Source organism: Cinclus cinclus, chromosome 2 (assembly GCF_963662255.1).
Source record: "Cinclus cinclus chromosome 2, bCinCin1.1, whole genome shotgun sequence".
NCBI classification, from domain to species: Eukaryota; Metazoa; Chordata; class Aves; order Passeriformes; family Cinclidae; genus Cinclus; species Cinclus cinclus.
This window is the reverse complement of record NC_085047.1, coordinates 110,998,897-111,025,080: the sequence shown is the minus strand read 5'-3', so window position 1 is coordinate 111,025,080 and position 26,184 is coordinate 110,998,897.

Sequence of the window (26,184 nt, the reverse complement as noted above, 5' to 3'; positions counted from 1 at the left end):
CAGAGATGGGGGGAAGGAAGAAATGATTGTCATTATTCTTTACCTTTTAGGAAATTCTAGATTGTTATGCTCAGTTCTTTAAATTTGGTTAACACGTCAGATCAAAACCATAATCCCTGCCCCAAGGAATTTACAGGCTCAAAGGGACACCTTCAAACCGTAAATTACATTCCTGTCTGAAATGGCTTTACCCACTGTTTTGACAGGTAGCACTTGTTTGCTAGGGGGAAAAAATCAAAGGCAAAGCATGTTTTTCCCTTTTTGTACCCTGGATTGCAGCTCCCTGCGCACAGTGGGTGCCACGGCTCTGCTGCCGGCCCCTTGCCCTTCCTCTGTGGTGTGCTAAGCACGAAGGTGTCACACCTCCACCCTCCTGCTCAGTTGTGCCTTTGGGCTTGTCCTTCCTTGTCAGGACATGGGAGGCTCTGCCCTGAAGAGTGCACCCCTGGCAGAGATGTCCCTGGCTCATGTTCAGCAGTCATTGGAGACAAGGAGCAGAGACACGCTGGGGATGCCACGGCCTCCCGAAAGTCTCTGCACAGCACAAAACCAGCTTTCAGGCAGCCTTTCCTAAAGGCAACACTTCCCCATCACTTTCTCTCCCAGTTAAACTTAGTGGTGATTTATCTGAATAGATGGAACCCATGGTTCCAGATGCCTTCCATGGGTGTGCTGAGTGAAACGTGCTCTGAGTTTTATCAGCCTCTGGGTGCCCTGTGCTGCCACGTTGAAGGGTTGGTCTTTGCTGGCTGTGTCTGCTCCAGCAGTGTCGCAGGGTGGCCTGGGTCACTCATCATCCATAATGATTACCTCAGAGTGTGCTGCTTTTTCCTCTAGTCCATCTACTTCCCCAAACTCTTGGGAAAGGTGACTACTGCACACGGCCAGCCCTTTCCTACTGTGGGGGTGAGAAACATCCCAGGCCCCTACACAGAGACAAGAGCCTGGAATCTCTGCTGGGGTCTGTGAACTGAGTGTGCCAGCACTGTTACCCACTCACAGAGCTAAGATGAGCCCTTCTAGGTGAGCTTCAAAGCTGGACCCAGTGATCCTTTTGGGGTTCCTTCCAACTCAGAATATTCTGTGGTTCTGTCATTCTGATCTGTGCCTTTGGGACCAGCAGTCTCTGCTTAGAGCAAACCTTGCCACATAGCATTGGGGTTGGAAGAGCAGCCACAAACCCTTTACTTCTCTCCCTCCTGGGTACCAGAATTGCTCTGCTTCAGCTTTGGGATAGCTGTCCTTGACCATGAATCCACCTCCTCCAGGACCACTGCAGTTTGTGACCGTGCTTTCCTGAAGCAATAACAACCACTTTTAATGGAATGGTGCTGGCAATAAATATCTCTGCTTTTCCCAGGCTTTTGTTTTGTTTTCTCTGTTAAATACCTGTTAGATAAAGCAAATCAGACCTATTAAAGCTCTGCTTTATCTTTGTATATTGGCAAATGCTGTTGAATCCCACATTAGTTTCTAACTGTGCAAACAATTTTGGTTTGGTTTTCTGTTTAACAAAATAATCAGCCAGTAACAGCACGTACTGGACTGGTGCTGTTCTGTAATTTAGCAGTGCTAAATAGGATTCAGAAGCTGATGATGCAGCCTTTTGCAATAGGTGATTTAGTATTTTAATGCTTTTTCTGCTACTCCTTTGTATAAGGAAAAACAGGGAACAGCAGTGACATATCAGAACCTGCATTTCACTGCAAACTGCTTAAGTTAAGGGCCACTGGAGTGTGACTAATTGCCAGATATTACTATTCCAGGTCTGTCATGTCAAGATAGAATAAATTAGATGTCCATCATCACAGAATGAGCTATATACTCATTAGAAAGTACTGTCTCATTGCAAAGGACACAACAATGTAGGACCCATTTAGGTAGGCTTGTTTTTTCCTCCCAGTGTGTAAGCAACCTATGCCTGCTTTCCTCCAGAAAAAGATAATTATTCTTAGATGAGAAACATGGGCTTTTTGCTAGCCTGGGACAGTATTTGTGGCACAAGCGACCAACATTAATAAATCCTTTCTTTGACAATACTTTAACCTTATTAAGGTGCCTTCCGTATTGATGATGGGTCAGGCTGCTCTATCCCATGCCTTCAGGTATCTTTGAATCTGTCTAACTCTTGATGCTGTATATTGAGGATGACCCAGTCAGACCCGAAAGGCTGGCAGTGTTTGAGTCCTAACCTATCAGCAGCCTTGCAGCTGAGCCTCTGCACAATGCTGTTAAAACTTGTTCAATCTACTTCCTACAAAGCTCCTGAGACGGAGCCATCCCCCTCACACTTCAGAGCTCTCTATTGTGTCAAAAAGCAACAAGTGAGAGCAGTGTTTTCAGTCCATTAAAAAGCCTGTTAAAAGATCTTTGGCTTATTGGTTGTTTGACAGTCCTTTAGATCAAGTGGCCACTTGTGATGACATCTTATAGCCACGTGGCCCACACTTTTCTGTAGGTATTTACCACACTACTAAATCTAACTCTAGATATGGAATTGGCCTGATATTTGCAGAGCACCCATGAAGATAAGAAAAATTAAAAACAGTCATGAAAACTGGGTACCACGCTCAGGTATCTATAGCTGGAGAACAGTATTAGGCAAAACAGAGAGACTGCTCTGGCAACAAACATTCAGGTGAGATTGCATGCAGCATTCACATCCAGGAGAGGAAAATTCAGGCTGTAGCTTGGACTGAATTTTGGCAAAGCGTGTGGTTTTCAGAATCTTCTCCTTGCATAAGGATTAAAGAAATCATCGGAGTACAAAGCTCTGTTTATCCGTCCTAGCACATGCTAAGAAAAAATGTAAAGGGGTAACTACTTCCATTCCCTGGAGTATAACTTGGTACAGTTCCAGTGAAGCCCATGGTTTTTCAGTTGTTGAAGAAAACCCTGTGACAGCTAATCAATGATGGTGAGCACCCATTTAACTCCTCATAGCCAGTAATGCCCATAGGAATGAATGTTATCCTTGAGAATCTGTGATTTGCTTTTTTTTTTTTTTTTTTTTTTAGTATGAAGGTGGAAATAAAATAGTCAGCCCCATGGCATAAGTTGACCCAAAATACCCTACTACAATTCATTTGAGATTAAACAGTGAAGTATGAAGCTGACCCTGCCTTGACAGAACAGGCCTGTAGGACAGTAGGATTTCCTGCCATCTTTCAGAATAGGCTGAGGAATAGGCCATAAGGAATAACTGCATCTTCAAGTACAGGCTTTTATACTTTTTCTAATGTCCACAGAGGCCATCAGTTGGTCTCTGCCCATTGACATCAAGCTAGTCCTAGGAGTGATGTGTTAAATCTGTCCAAGAAAAGGACAATAGAAACGGCAGTTAATATTATTGAGGGGAAATTCAATTTGGCTTGCAGCAGAAGAAGCATCCTGACCAGATGAACTATTAAAAGTGCAGTTAAAGATATATTGCTGGAGTTACAGCTGTATCAGAAAAGGAAGGAATTTTCTTGTGTCAGGAATTAGAAGGTCTTTCAGAGGGCAAGCAGATTGCCTTAAGCCACTCAACAAGAAATGCTGGATTCAGAAGTGAACTCACAAATATTTCTTCTGAGTTGGTCATTAAGACCTTACAGTCTGTCTTGCCAGTGGATGAGTGGATAATTAATTTTCCTGTTACTTGAGTATTTAAAGAACTAACATATCAGAGGATTAACCAGCATTGTGAAGGGAAACAAGAACAAGCTAATTCTTACCTTCATAGCCTAATACAAACTTGAAATGGCTCTATACTTTGATTTCAATTTCTACCAATTCCCTCTGGAGTTGATTTACCCACCATCCTCTGCTGATGTTCTGTGTTGTCCCAGCCACCTTCTGAATAAAATTGCAAAGGCTTGACTGATCTTGATGGATCTAGTGCTACATCAAGTGTCTGAAATCATCCATTTGGCTCTCACTACTGCTGTTGAAGTCACACATCTGGATGCTCTCTGTCATAACTACTGGACCTTTACAGATGTTTTGGATACACTGTTTAAGATACAGCTGTTTTGGTGGCAGAACTGAGTCCCTATTGTAGTGTAATTGCCAAATGCTCTCCTCTGCTTCAGCTCACAAATTCTTGTCTCTGTCTCAGACACTTTTCTGTGCCTGGAAGTCTTCTGGGTTCAGTGACTTGTCAACCTGTGCAACTTCTTACTGCCTAATTATCTGTTCCAGTATAATCATGAAACCTTTTAACATTTTTCTTTCTCCCCAAGGAAAATAGATCTCAATCACTGGAAAAATGACCTTCAGCTTCTATTGTGAACAATGAAACAAAAAGCTTCCTGAGAAATATCAGTTTCATCTGTACTTTTCCATTGTCATGCCTTGAAGTCTCATTAGTTGCTGGAAATTTCTTGGGGTTTTAAAGAATTTCGTTGTGTTTATCCTGATTTTCTTGGCAATGTCTGTGCTGTTTATAAATTTAATTTAACTGCCTTTATCAACTCCATCCTTGCCTCCCCCCTCTACCGCATTCAGAATAATCCCAGCAATTGTTGTAAATCATTTGAAGATCCTTTATTCAATTTACTGCGGTCTCCTGAGGTCTCCGGTGGTACAGGCAAACTCAGTGCATTTCATTCCTTGGAAGGATTGTTTAATTTTCCTTCCTGGGATGAGGAATGAAGGAGCTCCTTACATGCTGGTACAGAAAAGCCTTACAAGGTGAAACTGGGAGCAGTGTTCCCTGCCTGTCATGTGTAGAGCATGGAGAGAGGTTGTCAGAGTGCAGGGGAAGCCACACAGCAAGAAATGCCAGTAGGGAGGGATGGCCTTACCATGTCCTTTCCCTGACTGCTCCCAGATGCAGCTTTCTGAGGAGCTCATGGCTTGGGTTTTTATCTTTTAGTATTAAATGTGCTCAAAATGATGTAAGGCAAGGGCACAGTCCTGCAGTTGGGGGCATTATTTTATATTCCTCTGCTGCAGCTTCTTTACTATCAGTTTGAACATTTTTCTTACAGCACTTCGCCCCAGTGATTTTCAGGGAAACTTGCTGTTTCTTTAACCAGTTTGTGTAAAACTGCAGGCTCCCCTGGATTTAAAGATGTGTGTGTCCTGCTTGCATGAAGACAAAGAGCCCTGAGGTTTGCAGGATTGGGTGTTCCTTGGGATTGCAGACCATATTATCTCTCGAGCCAAATCCATCTCAGTTATTCTCATAGAAGTGACCCTTAAAATCCAATTGTTCTGACTTTACTCATAGGTTTTCACTTTTATTTAACTCCCAGGACTAATAAAATTATAATAATGACTTCCTACCATTATACCCCTTTATTCTGCATATCCTCTCCTTTAATAGTTTTCTAATTCTCTGCAGTTAAAAAGTCTTCCACATTTATGTTCTTGCTCTTTATGTCTAACTTCTAGCTTTTACCATCGCTATATTACACTGAATTGTTGCATTAATGACTGTTTCCCTCAGTAAGTAAGAAAATAAATAATTAAGGATTTGGGTCATGTGTTGGTAAAGGTTGTGATTCTAGACAGATCCCAAACTGAAACTAAAACCTAAAACATAATTTACCTTTTCATTTGTTAAGGTTTAATTCTGTCCTTCCTGTTGAATACTCAAATAGCGTTTTTAAGATAAGTCCCTGGAAAGCTCCTCTGTCTAGACAGGAACTTCCAAGAAAGCAGCTCAGGAAATTCCTGTGCATTCTTTGAATTGGACTTGCAAAGGGGAAGATGTACTGCAAAGACACCTGATTTAACCTCTCTGGCAAACCCTGTGCTATCAGTGCCAGGTAATCTCAAAGTGGCTTAATTGTAAAACTGTCTGAAGAAGAGAAGAAAAGCATATTTTCCACGGTGATGTTATGGCATTGTTGTCTATCATATCTAAAGAGATTTCAGAATGTTATTTCTCACAATAGTCAGGCATGAGTCTATGTGTGTGGATTTTCCTCTAGAATCCAATTCCATTTACACTGGGTCCATCTCCCAAATACAACCCCCTTGCTAGGGCAAGGTTCACTTCTGTAGACACTGAAAGCACAACTACAGTGTTTCCCACTGACTGACTGATGGACCCAGTGCTACACCTCTTTATTCCTATTTTGAAAACTTAGATGGCAGGAAAGACTTCATCAGATATCCTGAATGAATAAATTCTCTCATTACACCAGACACTCTGATCTTGAGGTTCTATACACATGAAATTCTAAACTTGTTGCTTTGTCTGATTAATTTCTTCTTCTGAATTTCTTCACAGGTAATTCCCAATAAATACCATACTATATATATCTTGGGATTTAAAACACACTGTGGAAAGCCTGGAAACTCCACTTTCTCTTGTGGCAGCAAGAGTCTGTGAACAAAGGAAAGAAACACTTGAGATTAAAAATAAAGATTCTAGTTTCACAAAATAATTTGACTGCAGAACATCCAAATTTCTGTCAAGTCTGCAGCACTATTTGTGCTTCTTCTTTCTCTTTCCTTTTTAAATCAAGCTGGTTGAAGGGAGCAAAGGGAAGATATAGTATCTCAAAAATCCTATTTCCTTGAAACAGTTCAAAGTAATTGTGCATTGATTCCTTGGAGAAAAAAAGAAATGCTATTTATCAATTGATTTTAAAAACTAGAAAGCAATGGTTTGAGATTACTTGCTGTCTAAAGAAGATGAGGATTGAGAATACCAGAATAATAAATAGCCATGGGTTGATCACACAGATGTGAGATAGACAGTCAGTGTCCCCCAGCAGAGCAGATTATTGCTGAGGCAGCTCTAACTGGGAATAAAACTGCCTCAGCCATTAAACCAGGTCTGTGCCTTTGGAGGGATGCTGCAATCCCTCTAACAGAGGTTAGGACAGAAAAACAAGCCATTTCAGGGCATTTTCACTGAGCATCTTAAAATTAATATTGCTTTTAATGTTTCTTATACCCCAGACTTTATTTGGAAAGCTGCTTGGATGCCCACAGCCAGCTGCAGTTATGCACACAAGCTCACTGGGACTTAAATTAACTATAAATTAACTATACCATGGAACTTGGGGAAAACACCAAGCAGAAAACTCATCTCAAGCTAAAATCAGCCAGAAAAAGGATTTTTAAGATTTTTTTTTTTTTTCATGTGTCATGGTCCATTGTGCTTTTCATCAGTAGAACCCACGGAGAATCTACAGGATGTTACCATCACCTGCATGATCCCAACATTTATTTCCACTACAGAAAAGCTTGCTGACCACCCTGCTTCTCTTGGATGGTGTAAGGAAACCACAAAATGCCTCCTCTAGTCCCTGCCTTGAATTGTGAACCCTGGTCATGGTGGAGGAACACATCCGAGGAATGTGCAGATCCAGGGGATCAGTACCTGCTCCAGACAGCTGCAGGGGACATCCATGGGAGAAAGGAGCTTCTCCTGCAATATTTACCCAAGGATCTATGTGGTGTAGTTTTTTTCTCTTTTCTTCAGCTGGTATAACTTGAATGTGAGCAGAGGTGTCCTCTGATCCCAACAACAGCTCCCCCAAGCACCTGAGAAGAGCTCATCAGGCACTGTGAGTTACACAGAGCTCACCAGTCCCACCAAGCTAGGCAAGTCAGTGTTTCTGTAGTGGCCAGCACTGCAATCAAGAAGGTAACATCTTGTTCATCCTCACCTTTTCTCCTAAGAACAATATTAGTGCTTCTCTTCTTGCTCTGGGCAAACAATTTTGAAAACTTTCTTTGGTGACAGATTTGCAAGAGTAGCTCAGTGATGCTGAGATCCTGCTTTCATCTCCCTGCATTAGTAAATCCTCTCTAAGATGGTCACAGACAGGTCTGTCAAAGGTTTAGCATCACATAAAGATTGTTAAGCAGCACCATTTTCATAGTGTGACCGTGAGATTTTCATATGAAAAAGAAAATAACTCCCTTGTGGCTACAAGATTTTGTTACAAATTCTTGGGGGATTGGATGAAAGAGCTATAAAGTTGATAGGAAATAACATCCAAGGGACCCGTGAAACTGCAGAGTAATGATAATCAGACAACACTCTTTTCTCCATGCATTCAAATTGTCCATTCTTGCTTTGGTAGGATTATTTCATGTGTGCCTTTTCTCTTGCTTCAGTTTAGAAGTGACTGAAAGAAACAGTATTGTGCATGAGGTTGGTTTTTTTGTATGCAGAGCGTATTTCAAGAGAAATAATTTCTACTTACAAAATAATTCTGGGTACTAAACATTTTATCATATACAATTTGTAACACCATCTCATGTAAAAACTCAGAACATATTTTCTCTGTATCTATGATGAATTTCAATAAATTACTCCGACTATCATCTTTTAAATGTTACAGAATTGCTCAGTTCATTATGTAGAAGTTTCTCTGCTTGCAACAGCACAGACAACAATTACTTCAAATGTAATTTTATTAAACATCATTGTAACTCTGAAAAACACACACTCAATATCTTGTGGAGTATCTCTCATTTTGGTCACTCTATATAAGGAAGATATTGAACTGTTAGAGAATGTTCAAAGGAAGCCATGAGGATGGAGAAGGGCCTTGAGGGGAAGGTGTATGAGGAGCAGCTGAGGGCACTTGGTCTGTTCAGCCTGGAGGAGACTGAGGGGAGAGCTCAGTGCAGCCACAACTTCCTCGTGAGGAGAACAGGAGGGACAGACACTGATCTCTGCTCTGTGGGGACAGTGACAGGACCGAGGGAATGGCCTGGAGCTGTGCCAGGGGAGGTTTAGGTTGGGTATTAGGAAAAGGTTCTTCCCCTGGAGGGTGGCTGGGCACTGAACAGGCTGCCCAGGGCAGGGCTCACAGCACCAGCCTGACAGAGCTCAGGAAGGGTTTGGTCCATGCTCTTGGGTACATGGGGTGACTCTTGGGGATGGTGCTGTGCAGGGCCAGAAGCTGGACTCAATGACCCCTGTAGATCAATTCAGAATGATCTCTAAACCTGTGATTCTATGAGCATCTCACCAAAAATCTGAAAAATATGAACGCTGCTGATACATGTCAAATTTCTGGTTGTCACTAAGAACAGTTGAGTTTACAATTCAAGTTGAACATTTCAAGATAGGAAAAAAAACTTTGAATAACATAATTACCCACTGCATCCACAGTCAGGAGATGACTTCCCAACAACTTCGACACCTCTGGTGCAGAGTATCTGAAATAATCCAGACACTTGGTGTGAGATATACCAGGTGCTTTCCTTTCCTTAAAAGCTGGCTGCAACTGCAATTCCTGTCCTCAGATGGAAACCCTTCTTGGCAGAAAAATCTTTCTTTCAGACATGTCTTAATAACTTTAACTAACACTGACCTTCAGCATATTTTTGGCAGAGCAACCGAAAGCTCAGTGTTAGCCTTGAACTTCTTGTTACTGCCTTGATGAAGAATGAGAGCAGAGGGTTGCACACAATCCTCATTTCATACTTCCGTGTAATCCTTGGATTCTAAAAAAACCCACACGTATAACATCTCACATAGACCCTGCAACACAGCAGTGGCCTTGGATTGATCCTTGTGGGTAGATTCCTCACGGGTGTGTGTGCCTGTAAACTGAGAATTAATCTCACACTTTCCCTACTATATCAGCTGGCTGGCTGAGAGAAGCACAGATGTGAAGCAGGAGCAGGGAAAATCAATAGTGTGATTTGGGCAGGAGAAATCAATGCAATAATGCAGCAAGAAGAACTGAATATAGTAGTGTGGACGGAGGTAATCAATAAAAATGCATGTGCTTTTGTGATGCATGGTGAGCCAACAGGTCCAAATAGTACATAAGGCTAACCTGAACTTTTATTTGAATCCAATACAAACTGGTTATTTGGGAAGGTCCAACTGAGCTAGTTTTATATACACAGGCACAATTTTTCCACCTTCTATTTTTGCTTTATGTTTCATGTTTCCGAACCCAGATCATACCTAGCTCTGTGTGCACAAATGGCAAAGTGTTCAACAGCTTGAAAGAAAAAGTAGATTTCTACCACAACCTGATAGATTCACCTGATCTGGATAGATTGACTGTTGTTTATTCTGATGGAAGCTGCTATTTGCTGCCTGTGAATCTTCAGCTGTATTTTATTCTGTGTTTTCATAATGAAGTAAATCTTCCCCAGTCCACTTTTCTGACCAGAACTGGATTTTCATCTCTTTTTTTTGTTTGTTTGTTTGTTTGTTTGTTTGTTTTTTGTTACAAGTTTGCCTGCAACTTGGTAAAAAGGCAGCCCCCGTATTTCCTGTGAAGGGGACCTGTACCTTAACCAGGCCATGAGTCAAATCCCATTTGCCTGCAAGCTTTTGATGTTCTATATTTACTTTCTGGGAACATTCTGCCCAGCCTCACCTTCTGGCTTGGGCTCTCTATAATGCCAGAGTTTCTTTGTTTACTTTTCCCTTGGGCACTGCTAAAGTAGGTATAACCTCAAAATTGATTTCTCTATGAAGGACCACTCTCTACTCTTTTATTTTTGTGGCCATATTACGACATAATTTTTATCCCTTGCACGAAACTCCTAACTTTTTCCTACTTTAGTTGAAATTTTTTTTTATTCTTTTTTGGTAGTGGGTACAAGAGTTTTATATTTCAGCCCTGGTGTTATGGATTTCTGAAATTATAAGATACCATCCCAATAAACTACATATCTGATCCCAATTCTACTGCATCCTTAAATATATTTAGCCCATTGCTGCTACATGGACTGCTGCAGTTTCCTTTGCTGCATACTTTGTAGTGCCCAAGCAGTGTTTTACTAACTGTTACAATTCTAATACTTAACTGTATAAGATCTGATCTTCTAGTTTTAAAAAGCCACTGGTGTCACCAACCAGCAGGCAGAACTCCTCCCAAAGTAGTCCTTACAAAAGCAGTCAGCATCCTCTCCAGGTGCTGGGGAGATTTCACAAGGATTCATGGCACTGAGACTCACTGCTGGGCTTTGGCTTTGCTGTCCTGGTTGAGTTTTCCTCATCACCCTGAGGCTCTCCTCCAGGAGCCCAGGAGAGATTGCAGAATTGTCTTCTCCACACCAGATAATGGGAGTTGAGGCTTCCCAGAGATCTCTGTAGCTCACAGGAGTCATCTCAGTAGGAGAAAGCTGAGAGACATGGTGTGTCAACCAGGTGCCGTACAGGGAATGTTACACTCCCAGTACAGATACTAAAATCTGACAGATCTGATGACCAAGGGCATTTCCTCCCCTGTGGCATTATAGAAGTTCCAGAAGGGCTTAAATGTTTGTTTGCAGAGAAAAACAGAAATGTGGTGCTGCTTCTGCTGTAGCTGGCGCTAATAATCACCTCTGGACAGGCTGGCTCAGCAGACAATGCAAAAGCTGGGACAGGATTTGTGCCTCCACTCAGGGACAATCTCAGGACAGAAGGCTTCACAGGAGATTTTTTTGCAATTCTGCATATCCTCCCAATCCTCAAATTTATTTTCGAAGCCCTTAAAAATATTAATAGCTTGTCTGATTCAGAAAGAGCTTTGCTATGCTGATATTTGCATCCCCAGAAGAGTTGCACTCTGCCGAGCTGATGCCACTTCCTAATTTAAACCTGTGTTTTCTGCACTTTAGTGCATTTTCTGACCATGTTCATACATCCCTGAACCACATTTGATGACTTATCAAGGGCTGGTGTAGGGTGAGGGGCAAGGAAGGGCAGGGGGACGAGCAGAGAGAGCCATGTATAGAACATGGCAATAGCAGACAGACCTGCCAAGGGAAATCTTGGCCCAGCTTCAGGAGTCTGAACTTAAGTTTGAACCTATAATTTCTTTCCAGGGAAAAGTGGGGGTGAGAGAGCAAGGTGCAACACTTCAGCATGCCTTGCCATGGGGCTGCAACATGTCCCAGCTTGAAGGTTTGGGGTTGGGGGATTGGGAATGGAGCTCCCTGGCATGGAGGTGTCTACCTAAAGCAGAGCTGCCCATAAAGCTCAGCCCCACAGGCTGCAGAACAGGCAGAGGAGAAGCTCCTTCTTCTTTCCCTCTTACTCAGACAACCTCAGAAGGACTGGGAAAATCAAATTGGCTGGCTTTAAGCTTCTAACAGATGCTTTTTGAAGCTCCCTAAAGGCCTGTTCACAGCTTCCTCCACTGAGCTCCCATTGTGGCAACATTATAAGTGGCACCACTTTTCTAGCAAGATAAGTGCCTTCACTGGGACAACCAGGGGGAAAAAATGTCAATTATAATTAAAAATAACCTCTTCATTTTCAAATGCATGTCACAGGTTAGGGAGGAAAACTCGGCAAGTGTTTCTTGCTGATTTGCACTTCTAGATTTCCACACAGAGTCAGAAGCGTTTGTGGGTGTTCTTCACAGATTTTGCTCCTCTGTGAAGATGTGTATAATAGGGGCACAACTATAAACATGAAAATACAATGTTGGGATTCAAGGGGTAATGCTTTAAAGGACTGTGGCACAAAACACAGCTCTCATCTCGTCCACAGCCAGTCCAGCAATTCTCTCCCAAAGTCACTCTGATGACTTCCTTGAAATTAAAGATTTGCATTGGTGTAACTGAGGAGGGAATTCTGCCCACAACTTTAAACCACAGCTTTTGCATTAATGCTGGAGGTCCAATTCCAAGGCTGTCAGAAGAGGATTTCAAGGTTCTATTAATTGATTAGGAAAGAAGGGTGCCCTTTCAGAGAACATCAGCCCAACTTTCAATTTTTTCATCTTCCTTGGACATTTACAGACGTAAAGGCAACTTAGAAACAGGGAATCTTTAACATATGGGGAGCTGCTCCAAAATGATGATGAGCTGCAACTACTGGAAATGAGAGTGAGTGGGGGATGGGATGGAATGAATGCTTCTATTTCTTTATTTTCATAAATTAGATAATTTACTCTAAAAATTTTTACTTATTCTTTCACATACTCTGTGCCAAGGACCAGTGTTGAGCAAATAATTGAAGCTAATTCAAGAAAGTTCCCAAAGTCCTTCAAATATTCACTTCCTACTGTGTATATTTTGTGAGTCACATTCAAGTAAAGCAAATGGAGCTGTGTAATATTGACTTTGACCCCACATATGAATGTACATTGTCATGGTTTAATCTTCCCACTGTGTGTTTGTGAAAGTTGCCTGGGGGTTGCTTTATTTTAGCTGGGGTGCTGACAAGGAAGGGAAGTGTAATGAAAGCAAAGCAGCCAACGTTCACAAATGTGATATATATGCTGAAGTCAGATCTTTTCTCACTCTGGGTTTTAAAGCACTGTATGTAATGTACATGTCACTCAGCCTAGATGAAATACTTATCTCAAGGGGTCATGATTTTAGACTAATTTTAAATGGTTTTAAATTTGGAATGTCTGAAGGGCTTTCCTGCTGTTTTTCCTTTTACTGATGATATTTGCATGGAAGTCTTTCTATTAAGCTTTGCTCAAGCAAAAAAAAAAAAAAAAAATCAGACTGTTCAGAGGATATTTATGTTGAGGTAAATGGTGACCTTGATCAGGGTTTATTGCAGTTTTTGACCTTTGGCTGTTTTTGAAATATTTATTGTTTAGAACACTGGTCTGAATTAATGAGTGTTTTCTGGACATTCTCCTTTTCTTTCTTTCTTCTCAGGTAAATTTTGACCTCAAGGCCTTTCTGAGAAGATTTGTATCAAGAAAGAACTGCTCTGCGTAACAGGGATGAATCTGCAGCATTTAACCTGTTACTGTGAACAATGGGATGTCCCTGGTTTTGCATTTTAATCACATTTCTTCCTCCCCCACTAATTAAAGATGCATAGATGTGCCAGGGGACTCATGGAAAAGGCTGAAATCATGTGTTAGAATTCAGTGCCATGAAACACTCTTTCATCAATATTATTTAGGAAATCACAACAGAAGACACAGGGCAAACTCTTCCTCCCTCTTTTAACTTCTCTGCCCCACATTCCACCGCCCCGATTTCTGGGCTTGCGCAGTTACCTTTGAGAGGAGGTGTGGAAAACACACAGCCTGAGTTCAGGGGATGTGCATATCCAGGACTGACCACAGGCATACAGCTCTGCCACCCAGGAGAAAGAAGAGGAGGATGGAGGAGTGAGTTCATGGACATGGCTCTCACTTCTGGAGGTCTGGTTTGCTTTGAACTTGAAGTACACTTTGCAAGTGAAACAAGTCTGAGTCACATCACACATTTCCATCAAAAGATGACACATAATTTATTCCCCCTGTCCAAGGAAAACTGTCAGTAATGGGTGAAAAAAAGAGAAGAAAAGTAGAAAGCTTTTGATGACATGTCAAAGGAATTAAGGTGGAGGCTGTCTCTATCCATATGGATGACTAGAAGGTGATCAAGAGAGGTCAGCACGGATTCACTAAAGGTAAATTGTGCTCGACCACCCTGACTGCTTTCTACAATGAAACAACTACTTGGATGGATGAGGAGAGAGCAGGGGATGTTGTCTGCCTTGACTTCAGCAAGGCTCTGACAACTGTCTCTCACAGCAGCTGCATTCATGAACTCAAGAAGCAAGGCAAAGGTGAGTGGACAGTGAGGTGGACTGAGAACTGGCAGATCCCAGAGGTTGGTAGTCAGTGGCACAGGGTCCAGTTGGAGGCCTGTCACCAGTGGTGGCCCCCAGAGTTCAATACTTGGCCCAGGACTGTTTAACTTATTCATCAATGACCTGGGTGAGGGGCAGATGCCTCCTCAGCAAGTTCTCTGGTGACAAGGCTGGGAGAAGGAGCCAATACCCCAGAGAGCTGTGCAGCCCTTGGGAGGGGATCCACAAGATGAAGAGATGGGCAGAGAACTCCTGAAATCCAGCAAAGGCAAATGCAGGGTCCTGCACTGGGGAAGAACAACCCAGGTACCAGGATGGGCTGGGAATGACCTGCTGGGAAGCAGCTCTGGGGAGAAGGACCTGGGGCTCCTGGTGGACAAAGAGCTGTCCCTGAGCCAGCACCATGTCCCTGTGGCCAAGAAGGCCAATGGGATCCTTGGGTGCATTAAGAAGAACGCTGCCAGCAGGTCAGGGAGGTGATCCTGCCCCTCTGCTCAGCCCTGTGAGGATCACCTGGAGTGCTGCGTCCAGTTCTGGGCTCCTCAGGACAGGAGACACACGGAGCTGCTGGGGCAGGACCAGGGGAGGGTGACAAAGATGATGGAGGGACTGGAGCATCTCAGTGAGGAAAGGCTGAGGGAGCTGGGGCTGTTCAGCCTGGAGAAGAGAGGGCTGAGAGGGGCCCTCATCCCTGTCTGTCAGTGTCTGCAGGGAGGGGCTCTGCTCCCTGGTGCCCAGAAATGGGACAGGAGGAATGAGCAAAAACTAGAGGTTGCACCAAACCACAATACAGGGCCATACACCCTGAGATGTTGCACCAAAAACAGATGATCACCAAAAGGAGCCCCTTGCTGGCTTTTGACTGTAACATTTCCTGAAAGTACTCAGCAACCCTGATGGGCTGGAGGGTGAGGTGACAATCTCCAGGCTCCTGGGGTGTCCAGAAGTGCTACTCAATCACCTCTGTGGGCAACAGGACCTGTCAGCAGCACCCACCAGAGCTTTGCTGGATGTGTGTGGGGCACAATGGAAGTGTGGGTTGACAGCCCTGAGCAGCATGTGATGTAGTGATGCCATCAGGAAAAAGAGACACTGGATCTTTGAGAAATCTTCATGGTCAACTGAGGAGGAGAGTGGAAAAAGTACATGGGGAAAGTACCTCTCATGTTTGAGCCCCTCTGGGGACTGCAGGGCTCTGTTGAAGGGGCAGTCTGTGTTCTGCTTTACCCATGGAGAACCACCTCAATTCACGTCTGAGTACATGAGAAAATGAGGTTTAACTAATCTACCACTTAAAGGCATAACTGCTAAAATAATAGCATTTTGATGGAGCAAAGGTTATCTGTTCTGGAATGGCAGATATCCCCCAGTGACTCTGCTGATGAAAGGCACAGCCAGCCAGAGCTTTGAGAGGCTCAGGAGCGCTCACTCACTCCCTTTTTCAAGCATTCTGTCAGCTATTTATGGCATTTCCCTTATCTCCCAGCAAAATTAATTTTGCCACATACATTGCATAACATGCTTTTGCCTCAGACCAGTGAGCTTCCCATCCTTCTCATAGGACACCCGGTATTTGTGGTGCTTGTCTGAACTGGAGGAAAATATTGTGGAGGTTCAGTGCAGAGAAGACCTGGGGAGAATATTAGTATGTGGCCCCATCACAGCTCTCTGAGATTTGCATTACTTATTTGTCCTGATTATAAATGAGGAGAGAATTTTTTTGTCAACCCTGTAAACTCAGCCTTTGATCTTAAAATGAACTGGTGTTCTTTTGCTTCCTACACCAGCAAAAGTGTTTTAAAATCTATTGCCAGAACTGTGCTGACAATTTAGCTTTAGACCATGGGAAGCTCAGCCTTATTCATGCTTCATGAAATGAAAAGCAGGTGGTAGCAATATATATATGTGTTTGGTTTGTTTTCTTTTCCTGTAAAATAAACCGAGGTTTCTTAAGGGTGCTGTTTGGGAAGATGAAGAAATAAACCTTAATTCTTGGTGGCGCATCTCCTTTGTGCTGATGTATCAAAGTACAGTTGCAGCAAAACCAGATTTCCAGATGATCCAGGGCTTCGTTTGCATAGGAAGAAGCTGTCTGCATGTGGGCAGTGAGGATTTCTCAGTGCCACTTATTCCCTACCCAGAGCACCAGGGCTATGATGGGAACAAACTGTATCACAGAGGATATTGACTATCAAGGAAGGAGGACAGGAGGAGAGCAGGAAACAAATCGGATTAGCATAACTTTATGTAGTTATGAAGTTCAAATAGATATAGACATTTTGGGGCATGGGAGGGAGCACTGGATCCCTCAGACACTCCTGTCTTTGCTGTACAGTTGGACTGTGGATGGTGACCTCGTGTCATTAATTCAGCTGCAGTGGAACCAAGCTGCTTGTACTGAAATCCAGCAGCCCTCAGAGCACCCAGCTTGTGCTGCTTTCATTATGGGAGAGGAGTCACTCTTCCTTTGTGTTTTCCTCCTGTGCTGTAGGGCTAATACACTCATATAAGTTATAAATTACTATTTTTTATTGTTTGAGTACTTCCACACATGTTGATACTTAACCAGATACTTAAACAGAATAAGGACACCCCACTGTGAGTTAGGGGAGTTGTTGGTGTTACATTTCATGCATGTTAAAATTCTACTCATGGCAGGGTTTAAATTAATTTCAGACTGTGTTACTACCTTCAATTTTTAAACTGATCCATGATTTACCTGATGGAAGAGGATTCCAGTGTTGTCAAATGCTACCATGTCATGGCAAGATTTCCTCAAAGAAACCTGTGCAGCACTTCTAGGAAAGTCAGATCCATCCTGTCTCCCAGTGAAGCTTGTCCTAAGAATGGTTCCCAGGGCTGTTGCCTGCATTATTCCAGAGGAAAGGAAATGCCTGTTTCAGTCAAGAGCCAGTAATGACTCACCTGTTTTGGTCACACTTAGCATGTTTGTTAATGTACAGATCAACAGAAATGTAAATTAGGTGAGCAGATGTGGTTCGTGCTGAAAGGTGTGCATTGAGTCATCAAAGGCTGTGAAGGGATGAATTTTACAAGGAATTCTTAAACTGCCACATGAGTCCTCTTATTACAAGATGGCATGTGTGACTTAAAAATAAATGAGCTGATTCTTAGTTCACTTACAGGAGTGCCAGGAGTACCCCCTGCTTGAGTCAGAAGTAAATGCATTTCAGGGAGAAGGCACAGATTTGGAGAGGACATGGCAGGTTAACTCAGGCCAGGGGTACCTTTGATGGTATCCAGCCCTCCCTAGACATTTCTTGTTGCTTTCTGCACCAGCCAAAAAGCTTTTCAAGCCATTAGATGGAACCAATATTTTCCTATTCAAATATTTCCTCCAGAAAATACCCTTTCCACCAGCCCCAGAATTTGCACACAGAAATTTCTAATTTCACCCCAAAATTCAGATCCTTCACCAAGAATATCAGAAATTCCTACCTTTCTTAGAGACTCTTTGATTTCATTATTTTGTTGGAAAAGAAAAAGGAATGTTTATGTGAGTATTTCAGTCATATGATAGAGATCTTGGAAATAAAAACAGCAGTAACAGAAGTATTGTAGCTCTCAGACTGGAATCTTCTTGGAATCCCCTCTTATGAAATACTTTTTGGTTATTACTTTAAGTCCAAAAACATATCCAAAGCATATATTCATTGTAAGCAAATGTTTGGTTTGTTTTTGCAAGGCTGGATTTTTTTTTTCCGAACCTTTCCACTGGCTACTGCCTTCATCCACTTCTCTGGCTATTGCTAATGGTTTTTTTTGTCCTCAGTGCTTAATGCCTGGACTTGCTTTCATAATTCTGTCATTAGTCATTTGCTCATTCTCTCTTAAAACACCCTTTGCAAAAAGCTAATCTTCCCTCACAAAGGACTGAACCTAAAAATAGGAAGACCAGTGCTGCTCACTGTGATAATACACTGAGTGTGACTTTCTGACTATATTACTGCAATCACTATCTTTCATTCTCATTAACCCTGCAACACGTGTCCTCTTGTCTTATTTTGTCTAGTTTTAGTCCAGCTCAAGTCTACAAATCTCCACTCAACTTTGTAGCTCTGATGCAAGTAATTCACTGAAGCCAAACAACACAAATTAAAAATCTATGCTTTATACCACCAGACTGTTGTCTCCCTGGAGAGAGCATGAGGACCGTTTTCCAGGAAAGCTCTCCACTGATGGCACTGTATAAATACTGATTTTAAGAACTGATTTGAATATAACGATCATTTTATTTACTCTTACAGAGACCAAGTAGTACCTTTAACTATATTGGCTGGCTCTAGACAAGCAGAGGTCTCAGCAACCAAGCTTGTTATGCATGCTTAGGGTCCAGAGCTGCATTTTACAGATGGCACCTGCATTAGCAAGAAGCAAACTTCAAACCATCAAGAGTCACATCCCTGATGCTTAGGAGTTCTCAATCCAAGACATCCAAATACTTCTTTTCCAGCTAACACCCATTTGTTAACATTGCTGCCTATACTCTGCTGTCCCTTTATCTTAGAGACCAACAAGCAAACAAATCGTCTGTACAGTTTTATTTCTGGAAAAAATAGATTAAGATTACTGCAGTGTTAATCTTACATACTCCTGTCCCCCAGGGGGCTGGCAGCATGGGGACAGGCACAGAAAGCTCTGCTGCAGCACTGCCATCCGGGACAGCTGTGGCTCTGTCCTTGGTCCCCCCTTCCCAGAGATGTCCCTGAGACACAAGAACACCCGGGACTGGTGAAATCCTTATTTCAGAACAGCCTGTCAGAGGTCTTGGACACCACGGAGCACAACCAGAGTCATTAAGGAAGAAGGTTGGTAGCATGCTCAGCAGCCCAGGATGAGCCAAGGAGGGACACAAGCACAAATACACAAAAACAAAGCCAAACCCTCCTGCTAAATCCAGCCTTCTCCAGTCAGATTTCCCCAGCAGTGTTTGAAGGCAGAAACTTCCTGGGAGAGGGAGAAGAGCATACAAGGGAAGGTGGTGGGACATGGAGACAATGGAGTGAGACCAGAGGGACTGAACCAAACCCCAGCTTCCAGTGATGGCTTGAATCAGTCCAGGGGAAATTTCTGGATATGACCACACTCACACCCGTCTGTTGGGAAAATAAAAAAAGCCAGAGTCTGCCTGAGGAGCAAAGAAACACAGCAGCTCCTTTCCTGGCACAGCAAGCTGAGAAGCTGGGCTGTCAGTGGAGTCACACAAGGATAGAGACAGCAAAAGCAGGGGCAGCAGCTGGCTCCAGGATGTGAATTTACTTTGTGCTCTGGCTGAGCAGCCCCAGTGATGCAAATTGCTGTAGCTCTGATTAATTAGGCTGCTAAAGCAGATTTATAGATCCCATATATTGCTACAGGAGCACAAAGCAGCCAGTGACTTTCGACAACATTTCATCCTTATGGCCTGATGCACAGACAACGTTTGCTTGGTTTTACCCACTGTAACTGTGCCAGGTAGGAAATGTTTCCTACCAACTGGCTCGCACAAATAAATCCTGAGTGTGTTGTGGGCATGGCCATTTCAGCCTAACAGTTTGTCACAGCTATCTCCCTTATTCATTTCCCAGGCTAGTATAAAGCATTTACTGGTGCAGCCGCATTAAAATTAAAAAGGTCAAAGCACTTGAACTGTACTGATGTAATACAGCATTTGTATACAATCATTGTCTTAAACCAATATAACTTCTAATCCTTAGAAAAAGTTTGAGACATGGCAATGCACCAGAGTTTTGCGCACTTTAACAAGACAAAAAAAATATAAAGAGTAAGAAGAAAAAGCAGGAAGAGGAAAATTTAACTCTGCATGAATCTGTTTCCACTAAGTTAGAAAAATCTGTATTTTCCATTTGTGTGATTACTGACTTTCTCTTTGGCTGCTGTTTTGAAAACACTTTTCTTTACCATCTTTATTCCCTACAAAAACATTGTCTTCAAACAAATATCTCAGAGGGTTTATAGAACTGATTACAGTCTGATTCTGTAAGGAAAGAAAGATAATTGTGCGTGAGCTGATAAATGTTGCAGGGACAACTCTAAACAATCGCGCATGAATTATATCTCCAACAAATGTAATTACTGAACAATTCAGAAAATGTGAAAAGCTGCTATATTTTTGTAGTTATATCCTTTCCTGGCCTGTGTTTTGAATGGCTTTCAAGCCTCCCTGATTAAATCTGGCTGGAAATCTTCTGGTGGAGCCAAGTCCCAGTGAGAAATGCAGATCCATCAGAATTAAACACTGCAGAGTGTGGGAACCTGTCCTATTTGGTTCAGCACACAGGGGCTTCCAACCTGACCTGCTGTGCAGGCTGCTGGGAGAAAACTGCCAGATTTCCTCCTGTCCCACCTGCACCTCCCATGGTACCACACTGGGCAGACTGCTCAGAGGGGCCACAGACTTCAGGCAGAGCTCTCTGCAAGCCTTCCAAGCATAAAAACAAGCAGGATGTAAAAGATAAAAGGCAAAAATCTTTATTCCTGAGGTAGTTGCAGGCAAAGTTATCAGCTGACTTTCAGTTTCCCAATATAGGCACTGCACTCTTAGAGCAGACTGCAAAATCAGCATAGTATAGCTCTGAAAGTGCTTGTAAGTGACCCCAGAAAGATTAACCTTTGCTTACATCAGTATGTCAGGAGATGTGTTATAAGCTCTTTAATGCAGGATATGTGATAGAGTTTGGCCTATATTTCTGTTTGAGCATCCTGCCCTAATGCTGTGTTAATCATCATCCTGTGCTGCCAGTCCTCATCTCTGAATGGAGGGACAGCAGAGCACTGTCACAGCCACAGCCATTCTCTGCCACTTTTTCCATGTGCACAGTGGCCATCCTGGGGTGCTGCACATCCCAGACCTGCCTGGGATTCAGCAGGAGCCATGTTCTGCTAACCTGCTGGACCTCGACTCGGGGCTGTGCCCTGTCCCATGCCATGCTGCCCTCAGTAGATCCTGCCTGGAGCTCCCAGCTCACCTTCCCAGGTGTCAGCTCAGGACACTGCAGCACCTGCCAGGGATGAGTGACAGAGAAATGTCACTTGGCACAGTACCTTGGATTCCTACAGGATGAGACAGGCCTTAGGGTCCTGCCAACACAAACATCTGCCAGGAGGTGTTTCCTACCCACAGGCACAGGATAAGAAGGAAGAGAAAATCAGGTGAAGGGCTCCACTTAGCACTTTGCAGGGGTGCTGGTACTGCCAGGAATGCTCCCTCCTGCAGCAAGATGCTGTTTCACTGCCTAAAGTGCCTGTCCTTGTGTCCTGCTGTGGGCCTCCCATGTGCATCCCTACAGGCTGCCCTTCCCTCACAGCTGCTGGGACAGCCTTGGCCTCTTCCCATGGCTTTTCTCTTGGCCATGCACCTTACAACTCCAACAGCAAGAGAAATGCCCTCTGCTTCCACTTCCCTTTTCCTGCCTCACATTTTGTAGCCTATGACTTTTAAAAGAGAATAAAATAAGTTTTAGCTGATAGCATGGAGCTGATAAGCATTACCCAGTAATACTACCTGCACAAGGCTTGGCTCCCCATCAGCCCACAACACTTGTACCTGATTAAAGCACTCTGCAATCAACAGTGAAAGCACCAAAATGGGAGAAAACAATAGAGACTCTGAGCTGTGAAAAACATGGGGTATTGCTGTATTTTTCTGGCTGACTAGGAGGAAGACTCAATGGGGAAAAAAATCATCTTCATTGTCATGTTAATTTGCTGTACTGGAGAGATCAGTCTCAGGAAATGCTTGTCTGGACACCCAGAAACAATTTCTTTTCCCATTTTATTATTTTTATTTCTATTTCTTGTCTTTACCAAAAGAAAACCAAGCTCCTTTTATGCCACAAGCTATGGACACATGGATAGAGCTTTGTAAACATAGCTCTGTCAGAGATTGTCCATGTGGCAATGTTTGTAAGGACTCACCTGAGCTCATTGACTCCAGCAATGTAGATGACAAATGTGTTGTCTGCTCTCTACTTTCAGCTATGTTAGGTAACAACAATCTATTTTAATTTTTATTTTTTCAAGACAGTGTGCTGTTTTCTTGAGTCACAGGATGCATGTCCAAGTGATTTATCTTTGAGATAAGCAGGTTTAGACAGAAGCATTTTCACTTCAGTCTCAGTGAAGATGGGATCTACAGGATGAGCTCAGAAAGCTCCAAAGGAGCACTGTGCATCAAAATCCAACTTAGCTTGCTTCTTAACCATGAAGCTTGTACTTGTCCCCAGTTGGAGTCTGCAGTTCACTGCTCTATCTTTGAAATCTGTAAACACTTCCACTTGTGGTCTTAATTCTTTGTATAGATTGAAGCTCATTTGGATGCTGATCATGTACAGCTTCATCAAAATGACTTAATGGTTAATTTAATTGAAAGCAGGATACATGACTTCTTTAGGATAGCAGAAACAGGTTAGGGATAATTTTTACTAATTTAGTTCATTTGTTAGGAAGCAGAAACACTGGAACTTGCAAGATACTATTAACCTCACAGTAACTAAAATGTCTAACACTGGCAACAATCAAAATTTCTATGGCTTTAAGCAGATTCACTTCCTTCTGGGACTTAGTTTCAGCTGCTGGTTTCAGATTCAGAGCCACTGGAGTTAAATGAAACTTTGCTTTATTAGATCTACAGGCTGGTCCTGAATTTTGATAGTTTCTGGACTGAAAAAACCTTCCATGTTATGAGTCCTCCCATTAATGAAGACAAAAGCACCCGTTCAGAGGTTGATCATGTATTGTGCTTCAGCACAGGCCATTTAGATTAGGAAAAACAGGGACTTGGGGCTATCACGAGTGAAACTAAGTGCTCCCCAAAAGAAGAACGGAGAGAAAAGTGGGACTTGGAATGAAAAAAGATATTTGCTAAAGATCCTGGGAGCTGGAGGAGTTTTTGGAGATCAGAGCAGAATGAAGACAAAAGCAGTGGGATACTGTGAACAGCAGCAAAGCACAAATGGACATGGTTTTGTCCAACCTTTCCAGACTGGGAGAGCCCTGCTGGAGAGGGAAATTGAAACATCACGAAGGTACTGCAGGGAGGGGAATGACTGAGTGTGTTAAATAATAAGGTAAGGTAAGAACTCTCATCTTTCTGATTCTTCAGCAAATCGCAGTGTGCAAATCCACTACGAGTTGGCTCATGCTTTGTCTTGCCCATGAAAAAGAAGAAAAGAAAGGATTGACCCAATAAGATGGTAATTATAAATGATGCCTTCAGGCTGAAATTCACCCAAATACAGGGAGCAGTACAACCTCTATGTATCACTTCATAACCACTGAAGTAATGGAGCTGGGAATAAGATAGGCTCTGCTCATATCTGGTGTAATGGCCTTGTGCTAATCAGCTGTTTGTTTCATTTTGGGTTTTTTTGGTTTGTTTTGGTTTGGTTTGATTTGTTGGGGTTTTTTGCTTGTTTGTTTTCCTCTTGATATTTTGCTAAGCACCCTGAATTTCCAAGTGGAAATGCATTTGGGAGGCAGAAATGTTTTGGCTTTGCTTGTTTTCTTCTCACTTGCTTGTCACATGGTTCTCCATACCACTATACATCTGCTTGCTAAAAGAGTGAGCTGTGATCAGATCTTACCAGCAAAACAGCTTTAAACCAGCTCTTTGACCCTGTTGCTGACAATGCTTTCCCAGTAAAGATCTGAGATAATAGCTGCAATTCCAAGGATGCAGCAGTACAATCCCAGTCACAGAAGCTGGGTCTTTCTCTTAAGAAGATTGTCTTAAATTACTTGCAATACAATCAGCTCCTTTTCATAAAAAATAACATGCTGGGAAGTTGGACTCCATAGTCCATTGCTTAAACTATGGCTCTTCTATTTCCCAGAATTTTATGTAGTAATAAAGCCATCTCTGGACCCAGCAGGAGTGGGAATTTTAAAGTATAGTGATTTCATCTATGACTTATAAGCAGGGGGAATAAATTACTTGCAAGTTTACCTACCACAGTGTTTGGAGAAACATTTCTCCACCTGCTTCTGTGCTGCTTCTTTTTCTGCAAGGGCCATCTGGAGTGGTACCATGACATGTGATAGGAACTCAGAACAAAAGAGGCTAGTAATGCAATATTTGCTGTGACCCTGGACTCACTTAAGCCAATGTTTGTCACCAATTTGTTTGGTTGAAGGTGATATTTCCACCTCCTACTTGGCTGGCTAGGCTGCAGTTCTTGAGAGTTTGGTGTAAGACCCCTTGCCATATTTTTAAACCAGGATGAGGTGGCCTGAGGAGCCACTTGTGTTGAGGCTGTTGGGACTGTGAGTGGGGTGAGATGGAACCTAGTGTGAAAAAAAAAGAAGTTCCAGGTGTTTACAAAGCCAGTAAGTGGAATGTCAGTGGGTGTGTTCCAAGCTACAGCTCTAAAGGAAGGTTGTCTTTAGATGATGCATCAGTAGATTGCCCTGAGTAGAGAGAGAAATAACCACTGCTTAGCAAAATTGCTAATAACTCATCTGCAGACAGGCTAGCAGCCTCTGCTTTCAGTTGTTGTGCATTTCAGCTGGGATATTCACCCAACTGTCTCAGGAATAACAGTACACAGTGTGGGTATTTAAGAACAATTTAAAATACTGAGATATTCAAGATTTATTCAAGCTGAAGAACTATTCATAGACTTGAAGGAAAAGAGGACCTATTACTTTAAATACCCCTTAAATTTCTTGCTTTACAACAATTCTGGGTTTTTTTGTGAAAATCAAGTAAACTTCCATCAATAATATATAGACAGGATTTTAAAGTTATTTTGGCTATCGAACCACTGTAGTCCAAGAATGTTTAGCCTGCAGGACTTTGTACAACACAAATAGTATATAACATTACCCAGTTAACACTAATAAACTCCAAATTGCAGAACATAAACCACTTGACAGCAGTCCTGGAATTATTTTGGCCTCTGGGATGCAAAGTAACTCTGATAGGTATGAAGCTCAGAAATCCTGTGATGTAGAATTTATGACCTAACCTCCAGTGCTACTTATAAAGAAAGAGATCTTCAAAAAAACAGGTTGTAGGATTACAATGTAGTTTTAAAGGGATCTAATGTTTTTCCTGATGCTAGTAAAGAAGGGAGATAAGGAGGGGAGAATGATATGGGACAATCTACACTTTTGGTGCTAAGGGAATCAGTTTATCTTACATCCAGTTAAACCAACAGGTGAGACAGAGACAATTCATTATTCGTTTGGCATTACACCCAACCTGTTAAGGTTGTGGCATCAACAAACACTGTCTCCCTTGGCCAAAAAAGAGCAGCCATAAGGAGCAAATTCTCACTCCTGTCTAATAAAAGGAAAACAACAGCTGAGAGATTTGTAAATGTTTGCTGTAATTCTGCAACAGAATAAAATGTTAAATTCCACACACTGCTCTGGCACTCCCATCCTGATCATCATCGGTGAAAATATACCTTCCGTGCAGCAGCTGTAGCTGCTCTAATAAGATATCTACATAGAGAAAATAGGCAATCAAATTTCTGCAAAGTATGAAATTTTCCATTAAATTGTCTCTTCCTTTTATATAACACAGCTGCAACAGTTCTCACTAGCTTTTTCTATCTATGCCTCAGCAAACATAATTCTCACTTGCAGGACATTTTCCAAATAAGTCATTTGAGATTCAGGAGATTTCCTCTAAATGTGTCTAGACCATGACCCCCAAAATTTTATTCTGGAAAAAAAAATAATAAAAATTA